This window comes from Corapipo altera, unplaced genomic scaffold (assembly GCF_003945725.1).
Source record: "Corapipo altera isolate COAL_440 unplaced genomic scaffold, ASM394572v1 46, whole genome shotgun sequence".
Classification (NCBI taxonomy): domain Eukaryota; kingdom Metazoa; phylum Chordata; class Aves; order Passeriformes; family Pipridae; genus Corapipo; species Corapipo altera.
This window is the reverse complement of record NW_020884883.1, coordinates 5,507,474-5,521,853: the sequence shown is the minus strand read 5'-3', so window position 1 is coordinate 5,521,853 and position 14,380 is coordinate 5,507,474. Positions and strand designations below refer to the sequence as shown.

The 14,380-nt window shown below is 37.2% G+C and overlaps 1 protein-coding gene across 1 annotated transcript in view; it reads left to right on the top strand.

The window, feature by feature from the left end:
* The window catches only part of EIPR1 (EARP complex and GARP complex interacting protein 1), a 74,975-nt gene that overhangs the window by 15,185 nt on the left and 45,410 nt on the right, over positions 1–14,380 (top strand). The gene's annotated exons all lie outside the window — the stretch shown is intronic.

Here is a 14,380-nt window from a genome sequence, read left to right as displayed (position 1 = left end):
AAGAACCTTTTCCTGATATCCAACCTAAACCTCCCCTGATACAGATTCAGGCCACTCCCTCAGGTCTTGTAACTGGTCACCACAGAGAAGAGATCAATGCCTGCCCCTCCTCTTCCCTTCACGAGGAAGTTGTAACTACAGTGAGGTCTCTCCTCAGTCTCCTCCAGGCTGAACAGACCAAGTGACCTCAGTCGATCCTCATACGGCTTCCCCTCAAGGCCCTTCACCATTTTTGTTGCTCTCCTTTGGATGCTCTGTAATGGCTTAATATCTTTCTTATATTGTGGTAACCAAAACTGCACATTATTAATAGCTGTTTTTAGAAATTGCTTAAAGAGGTCTTAAAATGTGGCATTGAAGAGAAGTGGAATTATGTACATTTTACATTTCCCAGGTCACTGAATAAGCTAATGGAATAGGGTGAAATGCTCATGAAAAAACTTTGAAATTTCCCCCTTTGTATTGGGAGAGATACTGAATTTTCTTTTACTTTCTTACACTTACAGATAGCATAGCTGAGGTATGAATAAGGTCTTATGCTACTATATGGAAAGAAGATATAGTAGATGCAAACAGAAGAGCACTTTTTCACAGCTCTTCTTTGTTTTTTGTTAAGAGGAACTTGCCTTTTATATAGCAATTTTGGGGAATATAAAAAAAAAATTTAAATGCAGTGAAATCTTTCCATAGTATACAGTTGTTATCATTCCTTGTAATATTATCAAGACATTTAGACTCTTGTTTATTTTTTTCTTAATGACTCTACAGTTAATTCTGCTGCCCCAAAGTCACAGACAACACTAGCAATCTTGCTGTATGTTTTGAAATGCAGATGATCTGATGTAGTTTGCTTCTCCTTTCTCTTGTAGGGATAAAACTTAGCGAAACAGTGTAATAGGCAAAGCTTTTTGTTAATCTCTGCTGAGTGCTAAGAATTTTATGGGGGAATGAACATGCATATTCAGCTGGTAACAGCTGGTTATTTGTGGGGTCAAGAATCAAATGGAAAGTTTAAGCCATGTCTGTGTGTCTGAGAAGAATTCAGTTAAATGCTGCTCTGTATTCTTTATTCAAGATACTTTGCTAGGGTATCAGTATACAATTAGGTTTTTATAAGGAAAATACTTCCTGACTCTTAAGTAAAAATTAAGGAAAACTCTTCCTTGCTAGCACAAGTATTTACTTCTTTGTCTATTTTTGGCATTGCATCATTAATAAACCCTTGTATCTTTTCATTCTCAATTGTGACATTAACTAGAATAATAATGGTTCCAATAGCATTGGAACAATTGTATCTTTGTATATTAACCAGAAATTCCATTTTCTAGGACATTTTGTTTTTATACAAAGAAAAAAATTGTGGAACTGTTTCTCTACCCCTCCTCACGCACACATCTTAAAAATGCTGACTTAATTACAAAGGGAGAACTTATTTGACTCAGTTTCTGCCTTGATTATGGTGGTCCCCCCTCTCACCAATCATGGATATATTGCTTATGCAATTTTATACTATTACTACGGATGTTATAGGAAGATGATTTTAGTATCCATTGATAGGCTTACTGGTTATGTATACTCTTGCCTAACCTTCGGAAAAGATCATGAATTTACTATGCTGGAGGCACAGCACTTGCCTATACTGCATATTTCTAACATACTCAGCAATATTTGTGCTAGAAATATATTAAGATCATTCATGTGTAACTGGCATTGCTGATAGATAAGATGTGTCTTGAGAAGACACCAAGAAGTAACTTTTTCCAAATGCATTTGGCAGCTATTTAATGTCATGAGAATTAGGGATGTTTTATTTTATCCCAGATTCCTTAACTGAAGGGAGAAAAGCATATAAGTATGTGGAAGAAGCAAGGTATAAGAGGAGAAAAGAAGGATTTAAGTCTAAATATCTTTGGGACAGAGGAAGAAAGCTTTATAAAATTAATACTTGAGATATCTAGATGATCTCATGCACTATTAGTTAGTTGTGACATGCTGATGCATCATTTTTCTCCTCTACTATGGCAACTCAACTGAATTAAAATAGGGGTGTCGGGGTTTCTTTTCCCTCTTGAGCTGGATAAGATTCCTACTGACAGCTTTAAAGTAGGTAAAAATTAAGGGGGGAAATGAGTTTAGTAGTCTTCTAGCTTTAGAAGTTAAATTAGATTGTTTAAATTCAATATGATACAGATTAGGATTAAAAAATCTAAAGTATGAATTCTTGAGAGAATGGCACAATTTTCAGAGGGGTTTGGGTGATAATAATAAGTGGCAATAAACTAGAGTGCCACAGTTGCATTTTAATTGGTTTAATGCCTAATCTCTGAAAATTTGCATGTGGTTATTTGCCTCTGATATTTATTAATATCCTGAAGGTATGTTCAGCAAAGCAGAAATCAAATAATTTACTCTACAGTAGCTCAGAATTAAAATGGAGGATGCTGTATTTAGTGGAAAATCCCTGTCAGAACAATTCTAGGAACATTACACCTTGCCTTTTTTTTTTGCTTTTCTGACTAGCTGTAGTCGTTTGACTTTCTTTAAATTAAAATGTGACAGGAGTGACACTTCTAAAAAGTGAATAAGAGAGGTGACAAAGTAATTAAGGAGATTATAGCATTTCTTAGTAGAAATGCACTTTCAAATGTCAGAAAAGAAGAATGACGAGGTGGGGGTCAAGAATGTACCCTCCAAATAGTGATATGAACCAATGAGAATAATGATACACTAAATATAAGTTTAGAAATGAAGATAAATTAGTCTTCAAGAAATGGGTAGCTATCCAAGAGCTCTCTTCAACTGTTAAGGGGGAAATCATTTCACATGTGTGTTACTACTTAAACTTTGAAGGAAGCTTTCTTTGGTATTCAGAAGAGCATCCTAGCCTGCTATAGGGTACACTTTCATTGTAAAGAGGTGAAATACCGAAACCCTGCAGATCGCACTAGAGGGCAGTCACTTGGGAACTAGAACAATGAAGACCCTGGCAAAGCCCTAGACCCCATTGGAATATGATCCATATACAGTCTCAGTATTACTTAAGTTTCAAGCTACGGGAGGAGAAATCAAAAAGCCATTTGAATGGACTTTTAATTGTGTTCTGAGGCACAGACAAATACCAACAGGCAACAGGCCAGGGTGTGTCTAATACAATTTTTGTATGTAAAGTAGGTGATGGAAGCCTCAGCTCTAGGGTTGGCTGAAAAAAATTGGGACCCTGGATTAATATTGTGATTAATATAATGTTGGGTAATACTTGGAAATATGTTGATGATGCCCTTTTTGTCATTCCATCTTATAATACACTGTCTTTAGGTGTTTGGAAAATTTCTGAGTGAGGTGGATGCACAGTGGTAGGTACAAGTTGTATGTGGGGTTTGTGTGCGTGTGTGCCTTGCATATGCTTTGTTTCATATAGTGCTTCTTAATCTGTTGTCTTGTTTATACTTCCCACCACTTCTCTCACCTGCTATTTTAGAATACTGTTAAAATGGAGGCAGGCTATTTTTTGTGGACTAATAAAGTAAATTTCAGCTACATCATTAAAGGAATGGGATTTTTCTGTAAGACTTTAAAGATTTCTGCAGCAATGCCAGTTTGTCAGCAGTGGATGGCTTCTTTCAGAGTGAGTCTTGAGTCTGATCTCTGTGGCACAGAATACTAACTAGAGAGGGTGAATGATCATGGTGATGTTTGAGAAAAACTGTCATTCTAAAATAATTTTTAGAAATATAAAGGGAACTCTTAATCTGATAAGTTTCTACTTTATTCTTTGCAAAACCTGAGTATAGCTTTCATTATATCCTATAAGCCAGAATAAAAACTCAGATTTATGCATTGTTCTGAGATACAGATTGATCTATTTAGCGTGTCAGCAAGAAATTAGTTTTGTTTGAATTTTAATACTGTGTAATGGCTAATTACTTGGGTAGTTAGTGTTCTGGGAGATGTTCTACAGACAACGTTTGAGAAGTTGAGGAGTAAGGCAAACTTCTGCAAAGGAAGTGATGGGGAGATACAGAGGAGGAAATGGAGAAATGATCCAGACTGGAAATTCTGCATTAGTGGAAAATGCAGTTCACCTGCTGAAGCTTGAATTGGATCTAGGTAGCAGACTCCATTACTGTAAAGGTTAGTTTTCAGGAGGTGATTGTGTGCAGCTACTTCAGCCTGTCTCCTGTCTGCAGGGGACGGATGTGCTTGGGGGGACAAAAGTGAATGACCAGGTCTCGAGAGCATAATTTTAGACAATTGTACTGTTAAGTGTCACAGGTCTGATGGGGAAGATGCTTACTGAAAGGCAAAGTGAGGAAATTAAGGCACTAGTATAGTTGGAGAAATAAGGAGATCTTGAGGAATGAGATCTCAAAAACAACTAAGGGATATATCACGCAAAGGGTGAGTGTGTGGCTGCAACCACTTGTGAGAACACAGGAAGGTATGAGGTGGTAACATAACCTTTAGGCAATCAGTTCTAGGGAAGGGTAGAGAAATGTTACAGTGGTGAGATATAGCCCTTAGGTGTTAGCATTTAAGAGGCTTTCTGTACCATTTAGTGTCTCAATAGAAAAATCTGTTACTGTGGCTAAATGTCTGCCTGTTTTGTTGGTTTTTTTAATTGGTGTTTTTTCATTTGCATTTTGTTTCTTCTTTCTCTGTGGCAACTAGTTACAAGCACCCCACAATGTGAGGGTAACCCAGGTTCTTGTTAATATATCCCTTGGGGCAGATTGGAGTGAGTGATCAGTGTTCGTAAATATATATATGTAGGGTTTATTTTAGAACAGTTTGGTTGCGATGGAAAGCAGGTATGTAGCCATTTTGTTTATTATTATCTATAGTAATATAGCAATATGAAAGCATAAAATTATTCCTTAGAAAATGTATCAGGGAAAAGAGAGAAAGAGGGGATAAGAGTTCATATTCACCAACTGTGGATCTAAGACAAGACTTGATCATTGCAATTTAGTTGTCTGTTGGTTGAAGTGATGGTCTTGATCCTTTGGGGGTGAGAAAAGAAGCCCATGAGACAGAGTTGGGTGGATTGATACACATTCAGGCCAGGCAGGAACACCAAGCAACCCCTCTGCAGAGGTGGGGAGGGGAATTTACGCTGTCTCTTGCAGCAGACTCTATATCTGTTGCAGCAGTTTTGGATCACATGCAGTCCTCTGGTGGAAAACCGCAGGAATGGGTCTGGGGGTCTCTGGGGGTCTTTGTTTATGACCCTTTCTCAGCTGCCTCTCACTTCAGCGCTGTTGAGCTCCATCAAACCTTCTCTTGGGAGGTGCGAGGGAAGTTTTCCAGCTGAACAGAGGACAATTACCATGATAGAAAGCACCATCCCATCTCTGCAGGGTAGCCTGTCCTTCTGGGGGTGGAAACGTGGCCTCAGCAAAGCACCTTGGTGCCTTCACAAAAGGGCCAGTGTTTTGAGTCATTCAGATGAGTCTGTGGGTTATGGCCTCCCCTGCTGAACCCAGCCAGAGCTGATTGTCAACACAGCTGCTGAGAATGGCTTTTGTTGTGGATACATTCTTTGCCTCCCAGACTTGTTTACTTCTCCTCAGACCTGAGATATTTGGCCAATAGTACCACCTTTACCTTATATCAAGTTCCTGTCAAGTGGCATAACTCAGAGTCCAGCTCCTGTCAGGAGGCATATTTGGGGAGGAGTGGGCTTCAGTGGTTGCAGAGCAGTTGGCTACAGTGGACAAAAGTCTGGTGATTTTGACAATGTTTAAGCCATTAACCATAACATTTCAGTCTTTCACACAACTCCGCGTATTTTCCGAGACCTTGTTTTTCTTCCTTTACAAGCCATTTACGGAAATGATCAGTGAAATAATTTGCTGAGTCTTAAACTGTTGAATTGAACCTTTAGTTTTGATGCTGCTATAAAGATGAACAGTGGTCTGGAGACTTCAACTTCTCTTTTAACTGTTTCAAACTGTGCTAGCAAACTAAACAAAATTATTATGCTGATTGTTTACGCAATTGTGAATTGGGTTGCAAGGGTATTTTCACAGCCACAAGAGTACCTTTATGTAATGGAAAACTTGAAAATTAGCATGTGACAATATAGACCACAAAAATAACAGCATTAAAGTCTGATGTTTGCAATAAATTACTTTAATGTTGTCAAGCAGGTGTGGAAACTGCATGTGTGAGCTATATCAACGCTGAAAACACTTTAAGAAGAAAACAACCCCTACCTACTAGCTTGTAGCTTGTGAGGGATAGAACCTGCTCACTGTAAAAGTCTTAATGTTGCATAATCAGGTTTTGATATCAGTCAGCTGGCTGCTCTTGTGGGTTATTGGGGGGGGGTTTTGGTTTGGGTTTTTTTGGTTTTTTGGGTTTTTTTACAGCAGTATTGCTGTAGTCATAGTTTTTGCTGGAAATTTTAACCCACAGAGTAAAATAAATAGTAGCAGGATATTAGACTATTTTAAAGTTACATATGTATTCCAATAACTTGAACAGGGCCACGGCATTGAATTGAGGACTAACTTGCAGTAGGTCCTGCTGTTAAACTGTGAGTATGCTCCCTGGGCAGTTTTAGTGTGGGCCACCTAGCACTCTCAGATAATGATGCTCACAGGTAGTTCAAGACAGTCATGAATAGTTGGAGTGTAGCCTCCTTCTTTCAACTTGCTCTTTAAAAATCTGAACTTAACTGTGCTAGCTTGTCTCAGGGCTGGAGACCTGTACTTGACTTTATTTTAAGTAAGTTGCCAAAAAAAACCATACCTGTCATGGTTCTTCATTGCAGACTTATATAAAATACACAGATTGATTGCAAGGAAATGTACAAGTACCTCAGAAATTGGACGAAAGACATGATAAATATGTATATGAAATATGTTAATGTATGAAGATCTGGTTGAGAATTTCTGTTCTGCTAATCTCAGTGATATGGTGTTCTCTTGTGCAGCTTATTCCACAAAATAAAGAGTAATCATTTTAGAGAAAATGTCATCTTTCTAGAGAAGAAGGTATTTTGATAGAGGTATCCTTTTTTGTACAGCATTTATACAATGTCTAGTGCTATGGGGTGGTTGTGTTGTGATTAGAATCATAAGGTATTGTGCAGGTATGTCTTAAAGAATGTTGATGAATTAAAGTGAAAACTTCATCCTTCTCAATTTGAAGGGAATGTTTAATTACGGGGTATTAGGTGCACACATTCATTGAGGCAAAATAAATCCTAACGATGATAATTGGCTAATTTGTACAGCTCTTGCTCCTGAAGAGGGTTCTTTTTTTTTCCTAGCTGCTTTCAGTTACCAAATGCTGAATCAGATGATGGACCAGAGTTGTTTACCAGCTTGTTGATTTTTGAGTTTATAGAAAGGTTCCGAGTTGAGGTTTAACAAATGTTCATGTTTTGACTAATTAAAAGGGAGTAATTCAAACTCTTAAATAATGTTAATAAGTCATATAGAATATATTATCATATAGAATATACTAAAGAATTGTTTCAAGAGTTGCTTGTGATTTTTTTTTTCACTCATGCTTCTCATCAGAGTGATCTTCAGTAGAACTTTTAAGAGAAATTGTTCTTTTTTGATGACGTTGAGACCATAGGCAGTCCTGAGGAAAGATCCTAATGTCACATGCTGTCTGGTACTTCTGTCATCCTTGAGATATGTGAATGCAGTCTTAGTAAGGACAATTGAAAGAAATACAGCTATTTTGAAGCAAGGAAGTTCTTCACAATTCTTTATCCTGTGCTGTTTGAAGAAGTTTGCTCATCAGTTATTTCTCATAGGGTTTTCTTCTTAAAAAATCCAGTGGAAACAGAGCATGAGAGACATGTACAACAAGACATGAAAATGCAAGGCTGAAAAGAAAAATATGAATTTGTCTTCTGCATAGATTTTTTTTTTTTTAAATAATATGACAGTCACAGGTCTTTAAAACATTAGGAAGGTCATGTAGTTCCATCCCTCCTGCCATGGGCAAGGACACCTTCCACAAGACCACATTGCACAAAGCCCCATCCAATGTGACCTTTAACACTTCCACTGCTTCTTTGGACAAGCTGTTCCACAGCCTCACCACCCTCACAATAAAGAATTTCTTGCTAATATCTAATCCAAACCTCTTCTCTTTAAGTTTCAAGCTATTACCTCATGTCATATTACCACATCCCATTATAAAATGTCCCTCTCCAGCTTTTTTATAGGCCCCTTTAGGTACTGAAAGGCTGCTCAAGTAGTTCATGAAGGAAATGCTTCAACAATGTGTAAAAAAAAAAAAAAAGTATGAACTGGAGCTTAAGCCCTAAAATGTTTAAATGTCCACTGCTGTCTGAACAGAGGAAGCAATCCTGAGGTATTCCTGTTTATCTCCAAAATTGGTCAGGAGGAAGGGGTACATAGGTATCCTGTCTGATTATCAGCATAACCTTTGACTGTATAAATTTTCTTGGACATAACTATCAGTTCCCCAAAGATGGGGAAAAGTAAGGAATGATACAATGATTTCATTTGTTAGTGTGAACTGTTCTCTTTATGGAGTAGATGGTGAGGTGGAGCAAGTAATTTTACCTTCAAGCTGCTGTCTCTGTGAGAGTTAACCTTGTAAGTATATAAGAACTACCCTTAAGTTTTCCTTCCAAAGGAAATAGTACCAACCTGTTGATCAGACCAATGACTGGTTCATCTCTGTCAGTATTGTGACTCCTGCAGCAGTACCAGCAGATACGTAGAACAGCATAAACAGAACTACAGATGAGGTTCTAGTCTCTCTTTGAGACTGCCTTCTGCCAGAAACTTTTGTAACATCAATTTCCTGTCAGCGACTCACTGACCAAACTCCACACCTTTTCTTTAAGACTTGTACTATTTTTGTTAGTGTCACTTAGTTCTAAGATTTCAAGATTTGGCCTGTAATTCCAATTCTTTCACCTTGCCACTGCTTTTCTGTTTTTGTAACCTTAGGTAATGTTCTTCCCAAGATGTTTTCCTTCCAAGTTAAGTAGTCCTAACCTGCTGGACATCTGATATGGCAGTTGCTCTGTGGTCTAATTTATATCACCCTTCTCTGACTCTGCTATGCCCTCCTTTAGATACAAATTCTAGAATTGCACTCTCTGTCTGAGATATGGGCTTATAAAGTTTTCGTGGGGCTCTGAAACAATCACTTCTCTTTTATTCTCAGTGCCCTTTGTAAAGATACCCAATGCTTTGCTGACTTCCATAGCTACTGCTGCATATGAGGCTCAGAATTGTCAGTCTTGATACAAAGAGCTTTTCCCTGAGTTGTAACCAGTTGAGAGTGCAGCATCATGTGGGGATGGCTTCAATTATTTCTCTCTACGTACATCAACAAACTTTCATAAACAGAGAAGCTCATCTTTTGCTTTTTTGACCACCAAGGTTCTTTGAGTCCTTCAGTTGTTCTCACCTTTGGCATGCAGTAGAATTACCTGAGTGTAATGTGTCAGCTCTGTAAGACTAGGAATTGACACTATGACACTAATAATGCTGTTTGGGGAGTTCACAGTGGAATGCCTTCTCTGGCTTTAAATTTAGCCTTTGAGATAAGTCTTTGTTTTAAATCCATGGCATAACACTGGATGAATTCCTTTCACTAGGAAGAGGAAAAACTACATTTAAAAGCAGAATCTCTATCAAGCATAATAATAATTTTCTAGGTTGCTGTTATCTTTTGTGTTTGTGCTTGCCCCTGATTCTCTTTAAGAATTCAATATCTTATTCAAATCCATGGAAATATATGGGGACACAGATTTATTTTCCTAGTGTAAATGGATTTTGAAACTCTGACAAAAATAGAGTCTGAGCTTCCATTATGTGTAGGGACATAGAGAGCCACCAGAGGGCAAAAGGAAGTGCTAATGGAGAAGGCTGTTATCTGCAACTTTCCTCGTGCAGGCAGGCACGTATGCACTCACACATCTCATTTTTCAGTTTTATTTCTCCAAATAGGATAGGTGCCCTGGTGCAGCAGTTATGAAGACTCTGTGTAAATAGCTTGGGTTTGTAGATCCAGGACATATAGGCATGCAAACACAAAACTGGTGCTTAATTTTGTTGAAAAGTAAAATAAAGTTTGCGTTTAAAATCTGTTATTTCAAAACATTAAATCTGCTATGAGTTATGGCTCTCTGGTGCCTTTCTGCAGAGAAAATTCATCAGTAAGGATGCTGGAAATAATGCTGCTGGTGATGCTTCAACTGCTTAGTATTGAAGACAGCAGGTGACACTTTTCCCCTGCTGTAGTAGAAACACTCCATGTAGGGAAATCATTGGTATGGCCATGAGTCATTAAAATGGGAAGGGAAGTTGAATGCTTCTCTTAATCTTCCCAATTGCTCTTCTCAGTAGTAGTGGTGGGATGTACAGAAGAAAGTTTATTCCAATAGTTTGAGGGAAGAAATAAATGTGCTTGGTGTTCTCCTAATGTTCTTAGCTTGTACCTATTCTTTTCCTAGGAATTCTGCTGTTACATGTGATTTGTAGTGTTCCTTTACAAGTAACTTTCAGTAAGTTTTTCAGTGAAATGGTTGACTTTCTGATCCATGTGATTGAAAAAGAATACTACACAAGTGGTAAACAGTTTGAGAAGTTGTTCCATGTTAATTTCTGTTCAAATTTGAAGGCCTCCGTGCATAGGTGTGTAGTGAGTTCTGTCCAAATGACAGGTAACGTCTCTGCTATAATCTTATTCATATGTAAGACTGCTGCAGGAGTCAAGCTCAGTAGTGTCTCAGCCAATGTGTAAGAGCAGACACATAGTGAAAAGTGTAAGAACTGGGTAACCATATGTAATATAATTAACTTGAAACACAGATCCTTGTTATCCCTTGATTTAGGATTTCGTCTCTATTTGACAGCGATTATCAGGATAATTGTAACATTTGTAGTACGAAGCAAAGTAGAACTAATGTCATAAAGAAGAGGGAGGAGAGAAAATTACTGAAATGCAAGTATTACAGGATGGTCATGATATTTAAAAGATTGCTTTAAATACAGAAAGTGGAAAAATGCTTTTGAATTAGAACTGTCACTGAAGATAATCCCTTGAATTATCAGGCTACTCTATACTTCAGTGTTAGAAGGCTTCATTCTCCTCCCCCTTTTTTTGTTTGGGTTTTGGGTTTTTTTGTTTTGTTTTGTGTTTGTTTGTTTTTTGTGGGGTTTTGTTTGTTTTTTGTGGGTTTTTTTGTTTGGTTTTGGTTTTTGTTTTGGCTTTTGTTTGGCTTAGAACAAAAGAAGTGGTTTTCTGTCTCTAATTTCAAATAGCTTTTTAACTCGGTTTTCAAATATTGAACTGAACTGGTATAATAAACAAAGAAAATGTGTTATTTCGTCATCTCCAGTCAATGCTATTGTTGCAGTAAAAAACATTTTGCAGATGCACATAAAGTCTTACAGTATGTGTTTCGGCATTCTTATCCAACTAGTTTGCTAAATAGGTTAAAGTTAGAGTCTGGCTTTTTTCTGGTTTGTGTTAGACTTCAGAGTTATTCCAGAGTCATGCAAGTGAAACCAAGTATACTATGCAAGTTCCTTCCAGTAAATATTAAGGTGTTTTGCAATCTCACCATTGTTTGCATTCCTTTTTTTGTGGCCTACTTTCTACCATAGAAAGATAGCCTGCTTTAGCTTCCCGATATCCAATCTTTCTTGGAAAGCTTAAAAGGCTGAAGGAGTGTCTTCTTGCTTACTCTTAAGAGAGTGGTAAAGATTTTTTTTCTTCTTTCTTTCTTTTTTATTTTTTTCCTCTTGCTGGCTTATATCAACATCAGAATTCAAATACTAGCCATATCTTAAATATTTAGCTAATTGATAATATTTTTGCTAAAGTAGCAAATCTGGAGTTAGTCTGGTTATCTGATGACATCAAATTGTAGTGTATTCTATTACCTCCATGTCCTTATATGAAACTGCATTAAAATGTTTTGAGGACTATCATATTTTGAGGTTTTTTTTCCCTAATTTTAGGTGATAGTTTTCAACCTTAGTATAGATCCTTCTTCTTGCCCATCTTAAATATAGGAATGCCATTTACTTTCTCAAAGTCCTCAGGAACCTCTCTCCATCACCATGACCATTCAAAGACAATTGAATATTAATAATTTCTAAATTATATTTTATATACTTTTATAATTTAAAAATATATAATATTTTATATAATATTTTGCTTGTTGATATCTTGAGATGTCAGGTAAGTGAAATTCAACTAAGAAGAAACCCAAACAACTAGATACATTGTTCTTGTATTAGTAAAAGTAGCTTTTTTGTTAAATTGTAGCATTTGTAACTGACTTAATGAACAGAATATTGTGTGTATCTCAAAATAGTGCATCTAGCTAACACTTGTTTATAATTATTTTCTTCCATGAATTAGTTTTGCTTCATGTGTAAACACATCTGGACTCTAGCTACCCAAATTGGCTAGATAACGTAACAATAAGCAGATTGTGATTCTGAGATCTAAGCTTTGAATCCCAAGTTATTGCTGGAAGAAAGTTTGTGGTCACACATCTGGGTTTCTGTTGAGGAGAAGCACCAAGGGGAGACTGCGAAAGGGTGGTATGAGGGGTAATGAACTTATTTTGGAATCAAATTAGTGTTTAGAACTTGGTCCATCAAGCTTGAGGCAGCCATGTAAACTGCTCGTGTTGGATGTAGTGGCATTTGTCCTGCTTGAGATAGATTTCTATGAACTGTCATTCTATTTGTCTTTGGAACTCCTGTAGAATAGAATGGAGATGCTTAAGGTTATTTAGATAAAACCTTGACTATGCCTCTCTCTATTAAGGTGCCTGATTCAATGACCAGATAAGTGATCTGCAGTTCCCATTAACTTGTTAAGGGGTATAGTGTTTTAATACCTCATGAAACATCAAGTGGGAACCTTAGTGCATTGGTGTCATCTCACCTGACTTCACTGACAGCTGCCATGGCTTTGTTGGTGATGAAAATGAGTTGCCTTCATGAGAGTCCTTTTGTGTGTGTAAAAGTATCAGTATGGACAATGCTGTTCAACTTCACTCATCTTAGTGATGATGGAAGCCAACATGTAAATATGGTTCATTAACTTTTATTGCAGCTCTCCTCAGCAGAAAGTTAAATGTCACAAATGACTTTTATATGGCCAGCCATTGCCTTACTGCTTGTATGTCTCCCACTGTTGCATTATGGTTTGCTGGTGGTAACAATACCAGAAAGATCATTGCAAACAAACCAAAGCATGTAGTGCTGGTCTCCATTCTTTTCTGCTGTGTTAAAAGACATAGAGGGATATATCCATAAGTCATTGCTGTGAGTTATGAGATCTGGTCATGTGAAGTGTCCAAAAGAAAGCATGCCTGTTGGTGCTGCTGAGCAGCCAAATTGTGCCTGAAGAGCAGTATTCAGCTCATCAGTATAGTGATGGTTGCAGTTCTTTGCTTGGGCTGTCCTCATATGTCACAGTTCCAGAAGGGCACTCAGTAAATTTTGAGCTCCCTCAAATAGATGTATATCTGCAGAGTATATAATCAAAAAAGGTCTGTGCTGGAGTGTTGTCTCAAATCACCTTGAGATAGCATAAGAAGCATCAGATTATAAAAAAAAATGCCTTGTCCAATTTAACTACCTACTTTCTGCACATTATGTTGTCTGTTCTTCCATAGAAAATGGTGGGTGTAGCCATCTCTCCATGTCATACCCAACACCTTCACACACCTTTAGATCATTCTATCTATGTTGCATGTTACTGTTTTTCTACTAATAATTTCTACTTTCATCTCCAATGAAAATATACTTCTATCAGGATAAAAAGTGAGCTGCTATATTTCTATGGGTTTTTTTTTTTTGAAAATCAAAGGCTGTCTTTTGATAGCTAAAAAAGTGCATTTAAGTAATGGAAAGAAAAGTTAAACCACCTATAACTATTCTTACATATATCTCACCCCATATATTTCAGAAAAATGTAAAATCAAAGACTACACAGGCTTTTAGGACAAAAGATGAAATTATTAACCCAGAAAAAGAATCATGCATTGTTTCCCTCTCCTTTTGCCTGCGAAGGACATGTTGTCAGATAAATAGAATACAGTTTGTCTTTTTATGAACTGACTGAAAAGGCTACAAGGTTATTCTTTTTAAAAAAATAATATGCATATCTGAGCAATTTGTTTTTTCTTCATTTTATTAAACTCAGAGAAGGATGTTTACATTGATTTATAAGGAAGAGTGATAAATGTTTGTCAATGGAAAGAAGGAGGGTTCTGAACATGAGCTTGTTCCTGTCATACTGAGAGCATTAATGGGCACCAGCTGGGCTGTAGCTATAGCAGCTTCACCACTTCAGCCTTGCTCAGCACGAGCTGCTGTGGCAATGCTGCAGAAGGGCCTCTTGT